The following is a 16,891-nucleotide window of genomic DNA, read 5'->3' as shown; positions in this document are numbered from 1 at the left end:
GACTGCATATCTGTTGTGTCAACAAAACCATAGCACCAGCTGCTTTGAGTGTTAAAACGATGACTGATAAACCCCTGATTTTTTTCATTAGATTTCACTGCTGGGAAATGACGGGCAGATTATTTGATGCAATAAGATGCACAGATATGTGTGCTTACCAATTAAACACTGGGCTGATGTAACGCAATCCTGCTTTAAAAAAAGGGGGAACGAGACAGCAGATGTCTAGACTTAAATTCTGAGAGGATAGGAGCTGACAGTAGGCGGGGTCCACCGCAGCCTTAGTGTTATTGCACATATGGAGCTGTCTTACTGGAAGGCCATATTTAATGCCCCTCTCTGAAAAAAAAACAGCTCACAGCTTTTTAATCATTCCCCGGGGGGAGACCGCAAGCATGCACAGATGAACAAACAGCCACCTGAAGCTCAGATATAGGCACGTCTTAAGTGGCCGCAATAGCCCTGAGCAGGTCTTGGGGATCAATCGGAAAGACTGCCAGCAAAACCAACAGACGTCTCCATTTTCTGGAAATGGTCAATGAAACAGTCGGAGCTATTCGCATACCGTAATGCCCACAGGTTTTCAAACAGCCCATGATGTTGAAAGAGAAGGGAAAACCACACATCATCTCATATACAGTAATTTGTTGCTGAACGTTCTTTAGATATCAGCTACAATTTCCCAGTGTGTTCTTCGGATGGGAACGTGACAATGCAGTGCGTGTAGCTGTTAAAAACCAACACCTGAATTCATGCCCTACTGAAAAGCTCTAGCTAGGTTTTGTGATGTGAGCAATCTACTCCACAGCTGTTGTGAGCCCACCCTTGCTGGTGTGATATGCTGGCGTGATTTTCCAAGGCCTACCATCTGTACCTTTTTCTTGAAATACACTCAGTGAGCACTTTATTATGTATTTATTATACTTATTTACTTCACGTTTTAACATTCCAAAATAACTTTTGTGCAGCGAACATAACTCTCAGAGATAATTTTACCTAACCTGCTAACTAACAACATTGGTGACATGTTTTGACATTTACATTACATTATTGGCATTTGGCAGACGCTCTTATCCAGAGCGACGTACAACAAAGTGCATACCCATAACCAGGGATAAGTGCGCTGAAAGACCCTAGAGGAAAGTACAATTTCAACTGCTACCTGTACAACAAAGATAAGGACGAGGGCCAATATTTTATTTATTTATTTATTTATTTTTTTGGAACAAAGAAACAAACAAAACAGAGCAAAAGTGACCAAAGTTAATTATCCAAACACTGCTTACCTAGCCAACTAAAAATACCGATACACAAAGCAAGTCACAGAGACAACAATTAAGGTTCACAGGGAGGTAGGGAGGGATGGGGAGAGGTGCTGCTTGAAGAGGTGTGTCTTCAGCTTGCACTTGAAGGTGGGGAGAGATTCTACAGTTCTGACCTCAACGGGGAGTTCGTTCCACCACTGTGGAGCCAGAACAGACAGTAGTGTAGGGTCTGATGATTTTTTGTAGATAAGCTGGGGAAGACCCTTTAACTGCTTGGAAGGCTAGCACCAATGTTTTGAATTTGATGCGAGCCATGACAGGCAGCCAGTGGAGGGAAGTAAGCAGGGGGGTGACGTGTGAGTATTTGGGAAGGTTGAAGACCAGGCGAGCTGCTGCATTCTGGATAAGTTGGAGGGGTCTGATGGCGGACGCTGGGAGGCCAGCCAAGAGGGAATTGCAGTAGTCCAGGCGGGACAGAACCATCGCTTGGACCAGGAGCTGGGTCGAGTAGGGGGTGAGAAAGGGGCGGATTCTCCGTAAGTTGTATAGGAAGAACCTGCAAGACCGGGTCACCGCCGCAATGTTCTTGGAAAGGGACAGTCTGCTGTCCATCACCACGCCGAGGTTCCGTGCACTGGGTGATGGCGTGAGTGTTACATTACATTACATTATTGGCATTTGGCAGACGCTCTTATCCAGAGCGACGTACAACAAAGTGCATACCCATAACCAGGGATAAGTTCGCTGAAAGACCCTAGAGGGAAGTACAATTTCAACTGCTACCTGTACAACAAAGATAAGGACAAGGGCCATTTTTTTTTTTTTTTTTTTTTTGAACAATCAAACAAGCAGAGCAAAACTATCCAAACACTGCTTACCTAGCCAACTAAAAATACCAATACACAAAGCAAGTCACAGAGACAACAATTAAGGTTCACAGGGAGGTAGGGAGGGATGGGGAGAGGTGCTGCTTGAAGAGGTGTGTCTTCAGCTTGCGCTTGAAGGTGGGGAGAGATTCTATAGTTCTGACCTCAACGGGGAGTTTGTTCCACCACCGTGGAGCCAGAACAGACAGTAGTCGTGAGCGTGAGGTAGAGGATCTGAGAGGGGGAGGTGCCAAGCGGCCTGTGGAGGCTGAACGAAGAGGTCTGGCAGGGGTGTAGGGTCTGATGATTTTTTGCAGATAAGCTGGGGAAGACCCCTTAACTGCTTGGAAGGCTAGCACCAATGTTTTGAATTTGATGCGAGCCATGACAGGCAGCCAGTGGAGGGAAGTAAGCAGGGGGGTGATGTGTGAGTATTTGGGAAGGTTGAAGACCAGACGAGCTGCTGCATTCTGGATGAGTTGGAGGGGTCTGATGGCGGACACTGGGAGGCCAGCCAAGAGGGAATTGCAGTAGTCCAGGCGGGACAGAACCATCGCTGGAGGAGGGTCGAGTCGAGGTGAGAAAGGGACGGATTCTCCGTATGTTGTATAGGAAGAACCTGCAAGACCGGGTCACCGCCGCAATGTTCTCGGAAAGGGACAGTCTGCTGTCCATCACCACGCCGAGGTTCCTTGCACTGGGTGACGGCGTGAGTGTGGTATCCCCGAGGGAAATGGAGAGATCCAGATGGGGAGAGGTATTAGCAGGGATGAATATCATTTCAGTTTTACCTGGGTTGAGTTTTAGATGGTGGTTGTCCATCCAGCTCTGGATGTCCCTCAGGCAAGCAGAGAAACCTGCGTATCAGACGGCGGGAACGAGACGAAGAGTTGGGTATCGTCCGCGTAGCAGTGGTAGGATAGCCCATGTGCAGTGATCACAGGGCCAAGGGAGCGAGTGTAAAGAGAAAAAAGAAGCGGGCCTAGGACTGAGCCCTGGGGAACTCCTGTGGCAAGGGGCCGAGGTGTCGATACCGAACCAGCCCAGGCAACCTGGAAGGAGCGACCAGAGAGGTAGGACTCAATCCAGTCCAGGGCTGTGCCACAGATGCCCGTTGCTGACAGGGCAGACAGGAGGATGGAGTGATCCACAGTGTCGAAGGCAGCAGAGAGATCTAGAAGAATGAGGATAGAGGAGAGGGAGGCTGCTCATGCGGCATGGAGTGACTCACTGACGGAGAGGAGCGCAGTCTCTGTCGAGTGGCCCGATCTGAAGCCAGACTGATGGGGGTCTAGCAGGTTGTTGTTAGAAAAGAAAGAAGAAAGTTGAGTAGAAGCAGCTCGTTCTATAGTTTTAGAAAGGAAAGGAAGAAGAGATACCGGGCGGTAGTTCTGGATGATGGTAAACGGTGAATGGATTGACATCCATTTACATGCAGAACAGATACATTTTTTTTTTTTTTTTTTTTTTTTTTTACACTGGTAAAAAAAAGGCCATTTTATTTAATTTTTCCATTTCTCAATGCGAAGGCAAAGAGGTGGAGAACTAGAGATGAGACGGAACATGGAACCGGGAACACAGGAGCAGGTAACAGGATCACACAAACAGGTAAGCAGGGCACGGGAAACAGGCAAACGGAACATGGTAGTAGGTAGCAGGAGAAAACTGCTGGAGAGTATGGCAAGCACAAAGCATCGCACAAAGGGCACAAAGAATCGCACCTGCATTGGCCTGAAGTAGCACATATAAATGTGAAGTATTGGCTCTAAATTGAATGTTTGGTCACCCTGATAGTGATCATTTAAGTGATTGCTTAAAGTCCTTTACATTTGGCTTCTTAATCACCTGCTTATATATTATTGGCTACACAATGCCTTGATTCATCAGGTTATCACTGCAAATTATAATACACTTATGTGGTTACTACACAAAGTGAAAATGGACAAATACATAAAGTATTTGTATTATATAAAATACAAATACATAACGTATAAGGACAAGTTATTTTGGCAAAATGCTTTTTCCCATGTCTACAAGCAGACCTCACGGTGTAAAATGAAAATGATTACCAGCTCAGGTGGACCGTGCTCTCACAAAATTGTGACAATATTTAGGAAAAAAAGATGATTGAGCGGAGAAGAAGGAGTTTTCCTGTTGCTCCCCACGTACGGCTGATTAAATCCCGAATTTTAATCATCTGCCTTTGTGGCCTTATGACAGTTCTTTTTCTTCATTACTCTGCTTTTGGGCAGAATTGCAAATGCAAGTCTGCCTGTGTGGGACTATGCTCTGGGAAACAGAACCAGGCTTGTCAATGATTGACACATTGAGTAGTGCACATTAGAGCCTCCCTTGTTTGCCCTAGAGGTGAGGATTTCATTGCAAAAACAATATAAAAGAGCGGCTTGGTAATATGAAGGATAACTTTGAATCATAATGCATTTCAATGTAGAATGGCTGGAAATAAAGTCCAAAAAGGCACAATGTTCACCAGTAAATGACATTTTTCACAGTATATATTGCCATGAAGTAATAATATTCAGGTCTAAAATTATTTGTCTTTTCATATGGCTATCATATTTGTTTTTATATATTACAGTGCAGCCCAATCAATAGATGCCTCTACATTAATATCTGTGCATTTATCGTCAGAGGTAAAGTTGGTTTCATCTTACTGTGCAAAAGCTTGAATCAATATGTTAGCTGACTTTCTTACTGCTATGTAATTTGGACCAATGAGGAGTAATTTCCTATGTGGACACGCAGACAGGGAATTGACTATCTGTAACTGGCTAATGAGAGCTTGTTGAGCATGAACATTCAGCATTACTTTCAACAAATAAATTAACTCAAACCCATTCATCACACCTTAAGAGCTGCTTAAAGCTGCTCCAAGACTGTAAAGCAATACCACTCTTTTCAGGTGGATAACTGGTGCAAAACCAACTCAAAAACGAAACTGTTGAAACATATTCAATAAAACATGCCGTTTTGCGGTTCTATTACATCACAGTTTTTTGTATTATATAAATATGAATGCAACAATAATAAGAGACATCGACCATGCGACCACAGGGGGACAGAGTGGATGGGGATAATTCATACCATTTTATGCACATGACTTTTAACTTGTATTATCCACCCTTATCAATGAAAATATACTCAAAGACTAAAGTGAGCACAGGTCTGGGGCAAATCTGATCATCTGCAACAAAAATGAACAGTACTACAAATAAACCTGCCACAGGTGAATAGCAACCATGGCTGCAAACTCCCAGTAGACATTCCACTGTAGATAAATAATACAGACAAAATACTCAAGGGAAATACCAAAAAAAATGCTGCAATCATATTGCTTATGGGAAAAAATGAAAGAATGCCATAAAAAACACCACATTTTTCAGACAAGGCCTTTGCCACCATAACAGCCATAAAAACTATCTTTTTATATGAGAAAAATGCTGCATTTTTCTGGGCCAGGCATCTTTGACCATGTGATTTAACTGTTTGGCGTATATAAAGGGGTTTAAATCCCAGCTCATGCTTCGGAGGGGATTTGAGTTGCGAACCAAATAGCAATGAGTCTCCCCATGAAATACTGCCATGCTTATTTTTAAAAAAGCCTGCATTCAAAAACAGTGAAAGGAAGAAACAACCCAGAATCCAGAAATGCCACATTGGTGCAGATGAAAATCCCAAAAACAGGCAAGTAATCAAGGCCTGCTCAATCAACAATGGACATCTGTCAATGGACTTCTGTTATCACAGAGCCAAAGGTTTTAATTGATAATTTATGAGATTTGCAATGAAAATCTAATCAAAGTGCATACAACCTCAGTTATACACTCATTGATCACATCAATAGGTATACCTATACACCCGCTTGTTAATGCAAATAATTAATCAGCCAATCATGTGGCAAGCCAAGAAGAAATACTTAGCATAGAAATTAAATTGAGAACAATCATTAAAAGGATGCTGTATGGAGATAAACAGATTCAGCTTGTTGTATATGTATGTATACAGTATGTTTGTATAGTATCTAAAACAACCTTGAGGCAATAGACATTATTCAAATAAAAAACAATTGAATGTGTTGGGGATTTTTAAACTAATTATTTACCTGGTAGCAAATGACATTACATTCTCATGCCAAGATCAACGTGAAAGCCTATCTGAATGCAAATGTCTCATTTTCAGAGGGCCAGACAATTTGTGGTCACCATCCCAAGTGTTCGCATTTGCTCACTGGTAACTTAAGGAGGTGTGTGCAGGCCTGAATAGACTGGAACCAGGAAGCATGAGCCTGACACCTTGCTTCCTGGATATCAAGTCTCAGTGTCTGCAAATCACGTCTAGAGGAAAAAAAATCGGATTCTATTACCATTTCCCTCCAATAATGAGGCAGCATGGTTGTTTCAAATTAAATGCATTATGTGTATTAGTGAGATTGTGCTTTGCCTTCCACATCTTTGGCTGTCTAATCTGTAAATAGCAGGTTTTGAAATTGAATATATAAAATTGAATATAAAGATGGGTGTAATGCAATTTATCCTGCAATGGCTGGAATCACAAAATGGCCCTTCTGGGAAAGGGGTCATAATTACTTGTATAATTTATCGTATAGAGAGATAAAAGAGATACAAGTCAAGTTTCTCCCCAATGGTAACTGGACAGAGGTACAGTACAAAATGTTTACAATAAGAAGCCTTCAAATATATAAAACACTTCTAATGGGTATCTGCTGACTTTTCCACAGTCAGAATACAATGATACATTACAATACATAGTATTTTTTTTATTCTCATCAGTAGAAGTATATGTAATGTGTTTTTTTTGTTTTTTTTTTACCTGCCTGACACATTTATCCAGCATCATAACATTGTTTACATTTTATACATTGTTCATTTGCCAGGATATGCGGGAGCAGTTAGGTACAAAAGCAAAGCCCCAATCTAAATAACATTCAGACTGTGGGAAGTAATTTTGCTTCACTGTAAAGCAGCCCTAAGCATGCCTATTATCAAAGACAAAATTCACCATTTGATTCAGAGTTGAATTAACAAATCAGCATAATAGCATCTTATATCTCGAAGCATGTTTTGTTTTATCTGATGTTGACAAATCCCAATCCTCATTGGTATTTGTCTGGATTATGCCGGTCGATACTGACTCAGACTACTTCGCGAAGACAATGTAGACTTTCGCCCCTTTGATTTGACATTGACCTCTAGCAGCAAAATGTTAATACTGTGCCCATTTTATGTGATTTGGTTCACAGACACACAGATAGATACATACAGATAGCCAATTTGACAAGACTAAACATATACTATATATTCGGGTTAAAAAAGCCCTTGGATGGATCACCAATGTTTACCCGATTCCATCTGACAATATACACTCAGTGATCACTTTGTTAGGTAGACCTGTACACCAGCTTGTTAACACAAATATTTAATCAGTCAATCATGTGGCAGCAACTAAATGCATAAAAGCATGCAGATGTGGGCAAGAGGTTCAGCTGTATTTCAGACCAAGTTACTTTAATTGTGGAATGAATGTTGGTGCCTGACAGGATGGTTTGAGTAACTGCTGATCTCAAGTTTTATGAGCAGAAACACGTTGTTAATGAGAGAGGTCAGAAGAGAAGGGCCAGACTGGTCAAAGCTGACAGGAAGTTAACAGTACTGCAAATAACTATGTATTACAACAGTGGTATGCAGAAGAGCATCTCTAAACATACAACCCGTCAAACCTCTAAAAGGATAGGCTACAGCAACAGAAGTCTAAAAAAGAGGTCTAATAAATATCTAATAAAGTGCTCACTAAGTGTATAGTCTATATAGTAGAAAGCACAAATACAGTTTTATGCTCTTATGAAGGAGGTAAAGAAATCGATATGCACCACAGATTTCCTTCATCCATTCCAGCCGGGTTTTCACCTCCCTTCTTTTTTTAAGGGAGAACCATGCTATTCCATTAGATTGACGCTGCCTGTGCCCTACCTTTCTCTCCTAATGGAAGCAGTGTTTTGGGCCTTCTGCTGTAGGAAGTGACATTTTGGCTGACCTGTCCCAGGGGCCACAGGTGACAGACAACAAATGTAGCAAGTGTAGGAAGAAGCTCCTCTCCAGCAAAGACTGCAGGTTATTAACTGGGGATTTTCCATGTCTGTTATCAGATTCTGGTTTATACTGTAATATACTGTATCAATCTATCTATCTATCAATCAATGAATATATCTATCTATATATCTGTCTGTCAATTATTCATCTGTCAAGAGAAATGTATACAGTTACACCATGAGAACAGCCATATTTTGTTGATATGGTCAAGAGGGGGTAAGAGGAAAACAAGTTCACAAAAATAAGCTTGTGCATGAATAAATTGATCTTAAAAAGCAATGAGCAAGGGCATGGTGTGTACTGGTTACACACATATACACTCAGCAAGCACTTTATTAGGTATTTATTAGACTTTTTTTTGACTATTCACTTAAGAGTTATGATGTGTGGTGTGTTCAGAGATGCTCTTCTGCATACCACTGTTGTAATGTGTGGTTATTTTGTTACTGTCACCTTCCTGTCAGCTTTGACCAGTCTGGCCATTCTCCTCATCTCTCATTAACAAGGCATTTCTGTCTGCAGAACTGCTACTCACTGGATTTCTTAGTTATTCATCCCAGGAAACCGGCAGTTTCTTAGATACTCGAATCACCCTGTCTGGCGCCAACAATCATTCCACGGTCACTTAGATCACATTTCTTCCACATTCTGACATTTGGTCTGAAAAACAGCTGAACCTCTTGACCACATCTGCATGCTTTTATGCATTCAGTTGCTGTCACATGATTCGCTGATTAAATATTTGCATTAACAAGCTGCCTTACAGGTCTACCTAATAAAGTCTATACTGTATTTTTTTTCCTACTTGGGGTATTCATAAAATATGAGAATTTAAAAGCAAAGACTTGTAGGGAGGGTGGAAGGCGCAGTAGGTTGCCACCCTAACAATGCCGCCTGTATTCTGGAGCATTTGTGAGAGGTAGTTCAAGATTATCTCACTTCCTCGCCTCACAGCAGTGACCTAGGTTCTTCTGCTGGTGTCAATCTCCATCTCTGTGACAAACACAATGGCATCTACTTAATCCTGTTGATGCCAACTCTGAAAATGTTCTCTAAGGCTACTCTGTTGTCATGTAATATACGGTTGCGATAGTGGGCAGGAAAGGCAAAGTATTAGTATTTAATAGACTTTGTGTCTTTTGGTTGTTATTCCAGTTTCAGACTTAGGCTTTTAATTCTGTTAAATCACTTTATATGATTTGTTAACTGAGTAATGGCTTCATGCTGTTAATATATTTATTTCCATTTAATTTATAGATGTTGCCAAAGTTAATTAAAAACTGTGGAAAAAATGGCTGGCCTGAAATGTACCATTTTAAAAAATTTGTCAAAGCAAAACTAATTGCTCTTATACTGGATGGAGGCCAAATTGGCCGAATTTTACCGTAAAACCCCAATGTGTGATATTTGTGAAGGAATTCTCTCATAAATCAACAAGATATCAGACTGCAGCTTAATGACCGTGCAGTCATTACGCTCGAGCCTGATAAAATTAAAACTTCGATCTTCGCGATGTGCGTCTGTGGGTTCGATTCCCTGGTGACTCCGCCCACAACGCCCAACGTTTGGCATCCCAGCTGTAAGGCGACACCCCTGCGATCTGCTTCAAGGGCGCCCGTTATTAAAACTGCTACAGATGAAATCCCGGAGTCCGCCGGGTTTGGCGGAGAGCGCTTTCATGCGGAGGCATTGAGACATCATTCAGGCTTTGATGCTGCGGCACTGGAGTGGCAGCACGTCACATCCCAGCAACGTGCTTTCCAATCGCGCGGCCCCGCTGCTCTTTCATTCATTATTTACTTTGGCGACATTCATTTAATTCTCCATTATAATGCCCGCGTCGTCTGGAGGGCTGGCTTTCTTTTATTCATGGCCTCCGTGTTCAAGGTCACCCTCTTTTGCCATGCAAATTGTTGGCTGTCAAATGTGCAGCGTCCTTTTTGGAAAACTGCACAGTTTATGTTACATTGTCAAAGGGGACTAAGAGCCATAAAAACCTATCAATCAACTTTGCTTGTGATACGTGAAGTGTTAGGGTTTAATGTTTTTGCTGAAGAAGAAAAGGAAGATATAAGAAAAAGAAGAAGGAGAAGGAAAATAAGTAGGAGACGGAGAAGAATGTCAGCATGTAAAGAATGGATAAAATAGGTATAGCATTCTTATACAAAGCAAATCATCTTCACAAGGTTGATTCATAAATGCTACCCTCACTTTCCTCATAACGGGAGTCCACAAAACACGTGCTGTTCAGGATGCCACTCATTCCACAGAAGCCAGTGAGTACATTTAAGAAGTGTGTCTCCACCAGCAAAAGCTATCGAGATGCGAGACTGCAACCTTTATCTTTACAGTTCAACAATAGAACCCGCGATGACAGGAAACACACTCAGAAGGACTTTGTTTGTCAGTGCACCCTTCCCCTTGTTGAGAGGTGTTGACGCACTGCCATTTTCGTTAAGGTTACTCTAAAAATGAGTCATGCGCCCAGCTTAAAGTTGCTTGCTCCCCTTTGGCTCGGAGCAGTCAGACCTCCCTCCCTCCACACGCACATACTTTGTGAGAGTGTTTAAATCTGTTACTAAGTACTATGGTAAATGCAATTGTTTCAACGTTCGTTTCAATGGTCACATTGATGCTCCGCTGCAATTTCTTGAACACAGGAACACAAATTAGAAGAAAAGTATGGTAAATCAAGTTCATCTTGTTTAAGTGCCTTCACAGTGTGCGTTTTCAGGGTTCCCAAGTGGCATGTCCTATAGTCTTGTACAGCTCTTAATATTAGCTGGAGCTGTGTTTAGCTTAATTGAAGGACTGGGTTCGTACAGCTGTGAAAGAATCCAGCTAAAAATTAGACAAAGTTGTTAATGTAGCACGCATCTCTAGTTTTAGCGACTACTGTGGGGGGAGAAAAACAAGTCTGTCAAGCCATGCCAGTAGGGTGTGCCCACTGCTTAACAGACAGCTATGGATTAGAGTGCTCACATTTTCCACCTGGTGGCGGTTGTGCCAACGGCAAGTCATCACTGTGGAAAAATCTCTCAAGGCAGCAGTGCCAACCCTAAACCATGGTATCAAATATTGACCGCCCCAGTATCCACTGTGGCTGGAGGCCTTGCAGGATAGTGCATACTCATGATGTTGCCCAGGGTGGGACTGTCAGCAGGGTTGCTCCTGCTTAAGATAAAAGCATCTCCTCTCGCTGAAAGGGAGCCTGCAAGTGACCTGCCCCAACTACGTAAGCAATGTATAACGCATCGAATGGTGATGGAAAAAAAGCTGTGGATAAAGTTTCATTCAAATAATGTTATAAAAAAATGTTCCACAAGCTAATTTTTTTACTTGGCCTCTTTTATCATCAAATATTATCACAGATCTTATGGACAAACCTGCCAGGCAGCTTTTCTGATTCAAGATTCCAATTTATTTTTGTCTTTTGTCTGAGTTTCAGAGCTGATTATCTAGTGGCTTTGCAGAATCTCTACATGGCATTAGCATGCTTAGTCATGTAGAGATCTCAATCTACATACTTCAAAAGTACAGTGCTTTGCAAAACGATTAAGTTTGTAATATTCTGAGGCAAAACTACTCAAAGATTAATGAATATCTTGGCATGGCACTTGAAACCACTGATACATTTCATATTCAGCAATGTAAATATCACTTGAAAGTGGTTTTGAAAATGTAAGAAATCTATGTGATACTGAGGATCACAGTGATAGTATCTAATTTTAAAAACAATGAAATGGCAGGCTTAGGTTCATTACTCATGTTATTCAATATACACATATTACTCAAGCATTTACTCCTTACTATCTTGTCATGTAACTCTGAATGCAATCTGAATGATAAATTACTGCATATGTGAAATTTACCGGAGAATATTTCAATTTGAAACAAATTAGTGCTTTTTAATGATATATGATACATACTATATTGTGTAGTACATGTTAACAACAAATATAATTTTAAGTGAAAGTGCCATGCTACTGTATAGTTTCTAAAAGGGTGCCTTGGGCGTGAATATTCTATAGAAAACTTTGGCAAACTATTTAACTAATATGCCACCAGTCAAGCAGATGGTTTACTTAGTCACAAGTGGCACGATGAAAATAAATATTTTAAGCATGATGTGCTGTTGTGGCAACCCTTGCTGAAAATAGCTTTGAATTGAGTCACATTTTAGAAAGCTTTCAGTATAGAAATGAATTGCCTTTTAAACAAACACGATGTAATCAATGATAATAATAATCTTTTTGTTGTATTACAGTCCAGAATTATGGTCTGGAATTATTGCCACCGTTGAAAAATATGCACGAAACATATTGTAAATTATAATAATACTTCTATTAACATGAACATTATTTTATACATTATTTTATGAAGTAATATTTCAGCTCTATTAATGATTCAACAGATTCAACCAAAGTCTTGTTTTATTTTTCAAATAAAAATTATTTCCCCCAAAAAAAGGTTTCGCAATTATTGGCACCCCTGATTTAATACTTTGCCAAACCACCCCTGGCAAAGATGATGGACATGAGTATTTTCCTAAAATTTGTGATAAGGTTAAAGAACACATTTTGAGGGATTTTTGACCATTCTTCCATGCAGAACCTTTCAAGATTAATGATATCCTTAGGTTCATGCTTATTTTCTGCCAACATTTCCTGGTATGTTATTGAATTCATTATGTCCCTAGACCACTGGCAAGACAACAGCCCCAACACATCAATGACCCACCTCCATATTTGGTAGTATTCCTCTTTTGCCACCAAAAATGTTGATGGTGTATATGGCCAAAATGTTCAACTCCAGACTTTTTGTTTACTTTCCAGGTTTTGTTTATTGTGCACAGGAAGTGCTTTCTTTGTGTCACCCATCTAAATAGTTTGTTAGTATGGAGGGTTTTTTTTTTTTTTGTCTTTTGGGGAATTTGCTATTGCCAAAATGCAACCAAATAAAAGCCAAGAAATATAAAAAGTATTGTCTTGGGCTTCCCGGCCAGTCAAACTGGTATTCTTGCATGGGTTTACTTGAGACAGAATGTCGAGTGTTGGCTTGACAATTGAGATTCATGGAATTTTTATTCTGTAATGGCATTTCTTAAATCCACCTGTTGAGTCAGTGTATGTGCTATTATATCATATTTGGTGCTACTGTGAGACTTTAAAACTGTATGCTGTACATACACTGTCATTTTATTGTATATTTGTTGAACAATCCAGACCTGTATGTTTTGTACTTGAAACAATATTCATACAATATTTTAAGTGATACAGTATTCTGCTCATCACTGTAAGATTACTTTTACCTGTAGTACAATTTTGAAGATAAACATAAACATTCTATCATCTACCATTTTAATTGGAAAAAGTGACACACTAAAATACCAAATTACAAAACTATTTGTAGGTGCTTGGAATTAGTTTGCTTGTTTTCACTTTCAAGGAAAACAATTCATGATTCATGAATGTAATTTACTGCTAATAGTATGCATAATTACCTGCCATAATTACAGTCTTGGCATAAAAAGAGGTTTTGGGGAATACATATATTGAATTAGTTTGATTTCCAGATAATTGCACCGCAAGGAAAACTGGACTGATGTTTCTCTCTTGATTACTGTAAATAGTATATGTATGTAAATAAACCTATGGGCTCAGGCAAATGCACCCCTTAAGTATTGCCCCTTTTCTTTGCACACGCTTGACATACTTAAAATGAAATGGTTACTACTTGAACCCTTTTGACCACAGGTATAATCCTGGTTTCTTCTGAAAGGAAACCCTTTGGGGTTGTTTTCCAAGAGTCCAAATTACCCTAAACATTTATGTCAACAAAGTTACAGAAGCTCAAACACAGTGAAAATAGACCTGTCCAGGGTGTATTCCTGCCTTTTGCCCAATGTATGCTGGGATAGGCTCCACCCCCCCTGCAACCCTGTTCAGGATAAGCGGGTTAGGATAATGAATGAATGGATGAATGAATGATTTTTATGAGATTTTTCTTACTAAACTATACAACACTTTTTCTTTTCTTTTTTACAACACTACAAAAAGGGTTTGCCCTTGCCCCGCCTGCCTGTCCCAAACTCCCACTCCTTGCAGCTATCCTCAGACAGCAACAGGTCGAGAACATCATAAAAAGTACGAATCATATCACAATAATACCATTTTGTATACTACTATATTTATTGAGGTCCACTGATTGAAGTTTTAATCAAATACCCGACCCCCAACAATAAGTCAAACACATTCCACAATTTTTGTTTCTTTTTTATTTTGTTGTAAAACCTCAACCTTTCATGACATAAAATCTCAAGAACTGTTTGCTGAAGTCTCAGTATGTATATTGGTTTCATTACACAGGTGAAAAATTGCTGTGTTGTTTTATGCAAGGCTAACAAACTATAAACCGTTTGAAACATAATTTCATTAGCTGAAATTCTTTTTAGTCGTCACTTAATGCCCATACTGTGAAAAAGGGAATGGATGCAAAAAAAACCCTCTGGCCCAGCCCTGGCCTAGTGAGACTTAACCCTTGTGTTGTCTTAAGGGTCAAAAAATGACCCATCACAATGTTTAACAGCAGAGAAATTGTTTCTTAATCCAAAATAGATTTGGGGTTTCAAATTCAATCAAGCTGCTTTATTTAGGGGTTTAATGAACCGCCCTTAGGACAAGGGGAATATACAGAATGTTGAGACTGCACAAGGGTTAAGGGGTTAAATACCATTTTTCAAGGAAAAAATAACATGCAAAATACTCTTCACCACTCTGAATACCATGGCCCCACATCAAGGCACTGTTTCAACTGTAGGTTGTGTGAGTGAGAATAAAACGATGAAAGAAGATGTAGGTGGTCTGCACTTTGAAGCTATCGCTAGATCACTGAGACAAGACTCAAACATGCAACATGCAAGTACCTAGTCAAACACTTCTCTCCACTGTGGAAACAGGAGACTTCTTCACAAAAGCTGCCTCATAACAAACTTTCATAATGCATCAAACTATTGGTGCTCATTATGACAGACTTTTAAACCTAATACCAATTACCAGTAGAATGGTAACCTTTTTTTTTTTTTTTTTGAAGATATTTTTGAGGCCTTTTTCAGTTTTATTGGACAGTATATAGTATAGAGAGACAGGAAGAATGGGAGCGAGAGAGAGGGTAAGATATGCGACAAATGTCAGATGGTCGGATTCGAACCGCCAACGTCGCGGCTCGCAATGAGCATGTGGTCAGTGCTCTACAGGCTGCACCACCGAGACACCCTTGGTAATCTTTTTGTAGTCTTTTTATTTTTTATTTTTTTGAGACTACAGAAATTGCCAATACAACCTGCGCTATATGGTCAATGTCAATGGCGGCAGGCGTCTGTGGAGTGCTTACAGCATTTTTATTTTACTCTATTATTTTAAACATCTTGGTCTACAACTACCCTAATTACTCGGAAGATGAAGGGCATTATCAAGCGAACATTAAAAACTTTAGAATGAAACTCACAGACGCACGGTACTCCCAAACAAAACGGCCGTCAACGCAAGTGGCCTTGTTGTTTGTTTGTGCTTTATGTTATCTGGGGATATCCACAAATGCCCTGGACCTTCTCTGCTTGTGAATCCATCTAGTAGCAACTGCAGGCGCAGCAAGGAGCGCAACATCCCTAACTTAAAGGTATGTGTGGATATCGCAGATTGTAACACATTGGACGTACTTCCTCCCGTGATGGCGGCTGGATGGGAAGGCGAGGCCGGTCCAGGCCGGGAACTGAGACCCACAGCTGATGGAGAGCCACACAGGATAACCACAGCAGAGACAACGGCAGTTGCAGACTTGTTCGCGGAACTAAAGTTGCTGCCTAGAAAGGGCTGCACTTTGCGCATCTCAACGTAAGAAGATAGACGAAATCCGGTCGGACATCCAAGGTGGGAATATTTTGTTTGACAGAAACCTGGCTTGATGACTTAATCAGTGACGTTGATATTCTCGTCAGAAATAACCGGAATCGCGAAGGGGGTGGGGCGTGCATCTTTGTTCACTCATACATTAATTACAATGTCAAAGCAGATCTGGATAATGAGGATGATATTGAAGTTTTACTGCTGGACATTTGTCTTCCCAAAACAAAGCCAGTGCTGTTGGAGGTGTGTTTTAGACCGCCCAACCACAATACGTTCTATGACAGTCTCAAAGTGCTTCTTAATAAGTACGCTGGCACGGGGAGAGAATGTGTTCTATTAGGAGATTTTAACACAGACGTCACCGATGTATCCTGCACTACCTAAAGCGCTTATAACAACTTTTGCAAGTCATTTGGGATGGCACAAAATGGAACCCACTTGGGTATGCCAAAATTATCAAACTACCATTGATCTGATTCTTGTATCCGATAAATCAAACATAGCGCACAGTGTGGTTATAAAATATGGAATTAGTGATCACTACCTTGTCCACTGTACAAGACACAAGGTATCATATTTTGCGCACAAAGCCATCCGTATTAGATCACTCAATAATAACTCGTCAGATACCTTTAGATCTCTATTGGAAAACATGGATTGGTCTCCTATAACAATTGCCTGTGTTGTTGATGTGTCGTGGGGCACTTTTAAACGTTTATTTCTTCAAG

Source organism: Conger conger, chromosome 5 (genome assembly GCF_963514075.1).
Source record: "Conger conger chromosome 5, fConCon1.1, whole genome shotgun sequence".
NCBI lineage: Eukaryota > Metazoa > Chordata > Actinopteri > Anguilliformes > Congridae > Conger > Conger conger.
This window is presented reverse-complemented; position numbering follows the sequence as displayed.